This window comes from Aythya marila, assembly GCF_965140915.1.
Source record: "Aythya marila genome assembly, chromosome: 9".
Taxonomy (NCBI): Eukaryota; Metazoa; Chordata; class Aves; order Anseriformes; family Anatidae; genus Aythya; species Aythya marila.
Genome location: NC_139050.1, coordinates 24,378,845 through 24,387,864, shown reverse-complemented (window position 1 = coordinate 24,387,864; position 9,020 = coordinate 24,378,845).

Sequence of the window (9,020 nt, the reverse complement as noted above, 5' to 3'; positions counted from 1 at the left end):
TTTCCCCAAAGCAGCTCTGTAGCTCCTTAGCATCAAAAGCCTTTTCTAGAAAGAACCTGAGGTGCTGACAGACATTTTCTGCTGAATGAGAGGGCAGCTGGAGGCACAACAATCCCAGAAGCAAGTCAGCACGGAGCCGTTAGCATCAGCTCGTGCAAACCCCGCACCACGCAGCAATGGGCTGTGAGCAGCACTGCTGTGCTTGCATTTCAGACCTCCCTGCTGAAGGAACAGTAACCACAGGCTGATTTCAGGGGAAATAATTCAAAGTCACACTTTTGCAAAAGACAACACAATTTTTATGGTTAAATCTAGGAAAAAGAGATGATTTCTACTCCCTGAATGCAACTTTTGCATTTAGTCTTCTTTTATGTCGTTGCGTTAGAATCATGCCATTATGCAGCAACTGTGTCTCGGATCACACCTTTTAGTAGTGTTTGATTTTATTTGAGCCTCTATATTCACCTCTGCTGTTTTCTTATTTTACCCATTTGAACTGTTTGAGCCAGACTGTATTTTTTCTCTCTTAGAAAACATTCACACAAACTTGAGGTTCTTTTCCAGACTATTGCTTTGTTAGCTGACTCTTTATTAGTTGCTCGAATTTGCTTTGCTCCAGTTGTAAGCCATTTTGCAGTGAAAGGCCGTACATCAAATACCTGCAGCATCTACAGCAAATCCACGAGAGTTCCTGCTGTCACTGCTGATGCTGCTATCCTTGCTTTACTCTTGCTGTTGTCTAGAGGCATGCGAAAACAGCAGTGTGATGGACTGTGCACTGAAGACACATCTGGGTGGATGCGTGTCATCCCTTTTGAGCTGCTTCTTGGATAGATTATTAACCCTAAAATTAAACACAGCATCCTCCCCTACTTCTCACTTGAAAAAAAAAGAATTGATATGCAATCATTTCAGCTTATTTTTCTACTTACTTTTCAAATTGTTACCCTTACAATTAACAGTTTTTGATGGAAGTTGTCTTAAGCGCTTTGCGTGACAGTAGAAAAAGCTGTGGACCACAAACTCTTGACTACACATAATACCTAGCACAGTAGTCTAATGTTTTGAAATTTAAATAGCACTGACAAGTGTCTCTGTTCCTTACAGGCCTAGAAAGATATCACAGTGCTGCTCCGTGCCCAGGGCTGGGAGATAAATGACTTACCCTGCTTTGAAAGGTAATACAGCCCATGTAACCAATGACAGGTGCTACTCTAGAGCATGAACAGAAAGAACTTTTAGGTAGTTTTCTGCAAGTAGTTGCAGCTCTCATATCTTTGGGCTAAATTCATTCTCATGCAGGGGTCAGTCTCCTGCACAGTGGGACACTTCTGTTGTGTTCAAAAGCTGCAGAGTTCCCACGCATGTGTCTCCTTTATTTTTCTGTCTATTTTACAGCCAGGATTTAGAATTATTTCCTATATTGTATTTTAGCTTTGCTGTATTTTGAAAAAAAAGTTATGTATTTTCACATATATAAACTACCCTTTAGCTGGAGTGGTACTTGGAAACCTACTTCTAGAGCACAATTACTCAGAGTAATGAACTGCACAGAACTGAAAAAGAAAATCAACCTAAAATATTCTAATATGCCCCAAACTCAGTAGGATTCAACACCTTTCCACTTATAACACTTTAACCATGTTGTACAACACACTAAAATTACTAAGAGATGTTCTTGAATTTGGTTTCAGTAACAGCCCATATCAGATGTTCATGAGGCCAGAGGCCTGCTGATATCACTGTGCCAAATTAGTTTTAGTGCTCTCGCTCATTTGACACTGTCCTTCACCAGGCTTTCTTTTCTGTGCTTACTTCGGACCTGAGCACTATAGATGTCTTGAGGATGTCCTCCCACACGGCCTGTTTGAATTCGAACCACATTAATGAGCACTTTTTTCTAGTTAAAGAGCTCTAGGTATTTTCCTTTTTCATTTTTTTGGAAGCTACTGCACGATTCGTTATAAGATAATGCACAATATTATTTTCCCTCCAAAAGAGAGCCTGCGAAACAGATCCCCAGATGGTACAAATTAAAGGTAGTTCCTCTGGCTTCAGTGGCAGTTTGCTGATTCACATCAGCTGAACATCTGCTCTTGCGATTAGAAAATAAACTTAGGGCTCCCACATGACTGCAAACACTAAGCAGCAGGCAGTCGTGTTAAAATTTATGTCCAGAGTTTCAGAGCTGTCTCTGAAATAGTACACGAACCTGTGTCTGATTTTATTTATTCTGACCTAATTTAACTTTGTATTTAATATAACCTTTTATTTGAGGATTACTTTTGATTTACCTCGGTGATTTTTTTTCTACATTTCTGCCTGTATACATTCAGCTTTTAATGCATTAGATCAGATTATTTGGAGACAAAATTACAGATTATAAATTGACCCTTGCTAACGAAGTTTCTTGGTGCTGGAGCTGGAGTTGATCACAAAATTCATCAGCTGCAAGCAGCCAAAAAAGAACAGGAATCAAGCATGAATCAGCAGATTGCAGGGCAGCATTTCCTGTCTTTGTCTTAGCAGCTCTACCTTTCAAACAGAACAATTTCCTAATGAGTGCAAAGGAAGAAAATTTCATTTGGAATAAAAACTGAGGAAACAGTTGGCTAAAGGAGGTGTTTCAGTGTCCCTAATACCAGCTCACGGGACCGGGACCCTCAGCATTCTGAATTCTGTTTCCCTTGAAGGCTGACTGCCTGCAGCAAGAGTAGGTCACTTGCCCTCATATCGTTAGTTTCTTGGCCTTTCAGATGGAAGAGTGATACTCAGATCTGTATTTTAAGAAAATAATATATACAGTATGGTTAGCTAATTAAATACCAGTATGAACTATTAGGTAATATGAGTTTCACGTTGTACGTGAAGCACTCGGGCACTGGACCAGGCTCCCCAGGGCAGTGGTCCCAGCACTAAGCCTGCTGGAGTTTGGGAAGCATTTGGATAATGCTCTCAGACACAGGGTTTGGGTTTTGGCTGGTCTGCGTGGAGCCAGGAGTTAGAGTCAATGATCATTGTGGGTCCCTTCCAACTCGGGATATTCTATGATTCTGTGACTAAAAGGATCACAGAGAGAGAGACGCTTATGGGAGCATCTAAATTGTAAGCTGCCTTACTTCTGGCTGTTAACAGTGCCAGTGAGCAGAATTTAGCATATAAAATGGCATCGGATCCAAGATGCCTCTTTTATGCAGCAAAAATGTAAATGTCCAGATGCAGATTGCTATTTTCAATGCTGTGTGTCAGGCTAATTTTGCAAGGAAGCTAGAATACATAACTGACTTAGGAATTTCGGAAGGCTGAAGGATTGATGTTGAGTAGAGATGTGAAAATACACTATCTATGCATCTCTCTTTGTTAAACTCTAATGAAGAAAATGAGTACTTCTGAGCAGCAGCACTAATGAGGCCCATTCTCATAAGGACTTGAGACTGATCTCTCCTTGATTTTCGGATGTCTGATAAGGGGTAATATTTCTGTTTCAGCTTTTCTTTTGGAGGGGGGATAATGGCCACCTAATTTTCCTGAAATATGTAGAGTTTTAGTGCCTATAAGAACTGTACACCTGTCAGATCACCTAGATCAACTCTTTTCTTTTAATGTTCATTACTTCTTTTTATATTAAAATTTCCTTTTAGGTACGAACTGTAACCCAAGGCTCTTATAAATCACTACCTCCTTCATGCGAAAATTCGTTTTAAGGTTAATGGCAATTCCAATTTAGCAGCACATCATTATAATCTAATAAGCTGAGGAGTCACTATTGTCCTTTCTCCACCATCGTATTCAGAGTCCGTGAGACAGATAGGGTGGAATATTGTTGAGTTCCTGCAGGAGAATAATGCTGCTGGCACAGAGAAGGAAGCAGAGGAAGTGAAACTGCTGAGGAGTGACAAGAGACTGGGAGAATGGCAGTCTGGCAGTCCCAGATGCTGTAGTGGCCAACAGAGTTGGTTTTTTTTTCAGTATTTGCAGTATTTTAGTAGACTATGAGTAATACTTGCCCACAACCTAGGAGACAGAAAACTGATGTAAAGCTGGTTGCACTCCCATCTGTTGCACAGAAGATTTTGAGGCAGACTTACCTGCCTGAGGATTTGGGTACAGAGCTGCCAGTGTACATTTTACTCTAATGGTGAAAATTGCTTAAAAAAAAAAAAGAAAAAAGAGAGAGGCAAAGAAGAAGGGAAAAGGAAAACCTCACAGTAGCCAGTTAGGAAGAGAAGCAAGGGTGTCTGCAGACAAATTACGTCCCGTGGGCTCCTCTACAGTGCAGCGCGTGTTCCCCCATAATACCATTCCTGTAGAAATGAGAGAGTTTTCATTCAGATCCACTCAACCCCCTATTGATTGTTCCTGCCTTTGATGCTCTTGTTGCGGACAGGAGTACACTTTAATGAGGAGCATGTGTTGCACACTAATGGGTTGTTAAGCTTTGGCATCTATATTACCGGGTAATGCATATTGAATATTAAATGAATATTGTCTATTTCTCTCCCCCTTAGTGTAAGCCAAAGACTACAACTGAGAAATGGAAAAAGGATGGGAAGACTGCGTGATTCCCACCCTGGTGACACTGCCTCCCCTGGAACCCACCTCAACAGCCGTTCAGGGCTTGTAGGTGCACAGCCATGAGCGTGATGGGACAAGATTTCTTTCTGGGGAGGTAAGTTTGGTACAGTCGGAGGGGGTAGTGGGTTGGGATGAGTGCTCTTGAAGTTACTAACATGCAGTGCCACATACCGACAGCTTAGGAGTCAAATAGTAAATGGAGTTTCTTCCAGAGTTACCTTCAATGCTCCGTAACTTTGAAAGATGTTTCAAATAAATGTCAGGCTTGTTGTTTTGTTAGCCTTAGCTCATTACATTGTAAGCTATCCATGGTTTGAAATCACTATTTCTTCTATGGAACAGATTGCAGAAGGGATTCCCATGAGATATAAACACTGTTTTTAATCCTCTCAGCATTTATATGCTGTAAATAAATCAGAACCCAGTGAAGCAAGTATGAAAAACTTAATACAATTTGCTGTATATATGAATTATATTGCTAACATGTTTAATGGACTTTTAATTACAGGAAAATATACAACATCTTTGTGCCTGCTGGGTTAGTGAGGTTGGTAATAACAAGCCCCCCAAAGCAAATGAAAAAGCACATAAAGGAAGGTCCTGTGTTACTGCTGCAAATCATCACATTCAGAGGGTCTCCCTTTCTCCAAGGGTGTTCTTTTGGCAGCTGGGTGCTAGCCTTTCCCTCGCTGGTGGTACTGTTAACTGGAGGTACTGTGGGTTGAAAATACTCCAAAATGAAGAGATGATCCAAAAAACTAAAAAGTTAAGGTCAGAGGCTATACTGCTGCGGTACCTTTTTCACATTGAGGTATTCTTTCAGTGTGTGATACTATTTGCATTTATTGGCTAAACAAGTTTATGGGAAAAGCTACAAATACTGATTTAACTATAGTTCATCTCAAAAACTTTTGGCTTTTTTTTTTGTTTTTTAATGAAAGATTGAAGTAGAAAAGAACAGAATAATAAGACTTGTTCATGAGATAATTGTCAAAAATAATTTCCTCAAATTAATTTATCTTTAGAGAAATCTTTTGACAAAAGTTTTTGAACATTTGAGTCTATAGAGTTTCAAGTTTAATTGGAATACTTACATATTAAGGGACAAACTGGCATTTTTTGCATCAGATAAATATTAAAGTAAATGCATTTCTCTGTTTTGACACACTTCTTTGAGAAAACAGTAGTTTGGACATCACTTGCTGTTGTGAAGTTTCTGTTCCCCAAAGTGCTGTAGCTTTGAAACATTCATCTTAGTGTGGAAGGAAATGTGGGTATTTCCTAGAGTGCAGAAATTAGAATTTAAGAAATTGTCACCATTGGGTTGTAAATACGTCATGCCTGAAAATGTCTGATCAATGTTGTAATTGGGCACTTTGGGTTGAAAATGTGAGGTACAGATCTGTGACTTGAACATCTCAAAACAGAGAGATCTCAAGATCATGTTGTTGCCATTAGAATTTGCAATCAGTTTCATTTTTATTAACTGCAGTATGTCTTATGTGCCACAAGATGTCTCAGTGCAGAAATACTAAACTTTATACAAGTACTTTTACAATATTACTCAGTTTAGATAAGAATTTCCAGTATTTGGCTTGGGTTTCACCTAATACTCAACAGGGACTTTTTAGTAGCACATGAGAAAGAGAAGTGGATACCTATTTACCTATTAGCAGAGACAATAAATTATTATTTTAAATGGTTAATGAACAAAATGACTCATTGGAAAATCTTAATTTTAAAAAAGGAAGGGCTGAGAGTATAGCCCTGAGTGAGCAGGTGATAGCTGAGAAACATGAATGTTTTCTTACGTAGGTTATATGGAAAAACAAATTTTAACTACTATATTTCATTTCCACATTTGTTTTTAATAAGATGTTACATATTTTAATTATTCATATTCAGGATTAATATTGTTTGCAGTTGCTATAGGGAATCGACTATTTGTATAACGTTTTCTCTAAGGTGACATTATCTTTGGGGCCTAATGTTACTAAAGTCTATGAAAAAAATGTCTTTTGCATGTAATATATGTTCAGAGAGAATACTCGTGTAGTTACATGTATGAACAAAAGTAGGAATGCTTGCCTCCATTAAATGTTTATTTTAAAATAAGAAAATAAGAAAAAAAATAAGAAAAGGCTTCTTAACATACTTGTTACAAGAGCAGAATGGGAAGTTTTCTCACCAATTTTTCTTTTCTCTATCCTTTTCCATTGTGTTCTTCAGCTTATCTTTTTTCACTTCCTCTCCTACTCAACTTTTTGTACACTTTCTCTGTAGAAAATTATTTCTTATTTTATTTCACCTTCTTAGATTAGGAGATAAAATAGAATAATTCAAGCTGTATTTGTATGCGCTCATGCCGGTGTGCAGTGTGTATAAATAACTGATGAATACATAAGCATTTGTATTGTGAACAGCTGTATACATTTTAGGTACGTTGAACCTTTCATTGTAAAGCCTTAACAAAGGAAAAAACACGTGAATTCAGTGAAAAGCCATTGCATTGTGCTGCGGATACGTGCAATGATAGTAGCCAGCGGTGGAGCCCCGGGCATGAGACCCAGCCGATAAGGAGAGTTAACATTCATTTCTCAGAGAGCCGTTTCGCTGTTTACACAATGCCTTTCCATTTCGCTTTGTATCAAAATGAAAAGAGAGATTTGAGCGTGAATCTATGACGGTCCTAAACAAAACTAGACCATTTCAGAATTATGAATCAGTCAAGAGAAGGCTGCAAGACTGGCTTTCTTTAATGATTAACGTGTATGCCTTAGATAAAGTAACTGAAAACGATTGATTAAGGCACAGTTACCCTTTAACAGCCAAGCGCAGTTGTTAGGGAGATTAGCTTTTCTTTGGATCAATGAAGTTGTTGCTGCATTCTCCAACTATATTTGCTAAAAAGGAAAGGCTCAGGTTTTAGAGCTAGATGATTTATTTAAACTCACAAAATTACGTATTTTAGCCAATGTTCCACAAGATTTGGGCTACTTGTAGCAGTAGTATATGGTCCAAAAACTCTTCTCATCAGTCAGGCACAACAAAAAGATGATCTTTGGACCAAAGAAAGCATATTCTAAGGCTAAAAGGGAATGAATGAATAAAATAAGGAGTACAAGGAAATAATAAAAAGAACAACCTCCAAAAAATATGGGCTACAGCCTTATCATAAAAGTGTAAGAGCTATTGTCAGGGTTTTTGCATACATCATGGGAAAGGAGTGCTTTAAGGAAGGACCTGGAAGAAAACAATGAAGCAATTTTGTAAACGTGCTTGGTTTATTGTTTCTAAGTACAAGGAGCAGCATGAGAGCAAGCACAAAAACGCTCGATGAAAATCTAATAAAAAGACCACAAAAACTGTCATCACCATTCTGATAGCTGCTGAAGAACAGGGAAAGTGAGAAAATATCAGCTGTGCAAAGACCTGCAAGTGTCACTGGCAAGGGGACACAGAGGAGACAGGTGAGGGGAGGTGCCTTGATGGCAGCCCAACTTAGCTCCAGATGTGGTACAATTGCATTGCAAACTGGGAACCAGTACGAGTGGTTCAAGAACATCATCACAGTTTGAATACTGTAGAAACTGAAATGCAAGATAAAGCACGATTTGTTAAAATCGTATGCATTCAAAATAAGGTGTGTGTGTAATTGCTACTGGTTCATGAATTTATCATTGCAAATTTTACCTGCAGCTTGGTATGTGCTGTTTAAGTAGGGTCTCCACCCTCAAGAATTTACATCCTGAATTACAGAGACTTGAATAATCTATTGTGTGATCTGAGGAGATACATGTCCAGAATCCTTATGCCTGGAATACTTGAGCTAATTATAATTGCAAGAAGTCTAATTGTAGCAGCACAGAACTCTGCATGGGACATGCACTTTGGCAAGAAAGCCTACTTCAAGCAGTTGACTATGCATATGGTGCTTTTAAATATTGTCTTTCTACACACTAGGCTTAGAACTAATATTTGATATTTGAAAGTCTTTCCTTCGGTTGTTTCAGTTAACTTCTTAGAAACGAGGAGGAGATAGAAACAGAGGTGTTTGGAGTAACTCGGCCAGCTCTAGAAGCTTGCATTACCTGACACTGAAAAAGCCTTGTCCTGCGTTCCTTCTACATGACACTCCCCTTGGATTCTGCAGAGTATTCAGTTACTGGGAGAGTGGTCTCCCAGGCAAAGGAGGAGGGCATGTTACTATCCAAATTTGTGGTGGTTTCTTATGCTGTTCCCTGCCTTCCCTTAAAACAGCATTTAATCCTATTGGAATTATGTTCAATCAGCTCCGTGACAGCTGTTCCAAAACTCAGAAAGCCCGTTGTAGTTTTATACCTCGGTCATCTTATCAATGAATGGTCAAAAGGGCGATTCCCCATACTCTGGATTTGTTATCTTTGAAATTGTCACACCCAAACATGGCCCAGTGGATAAACTTC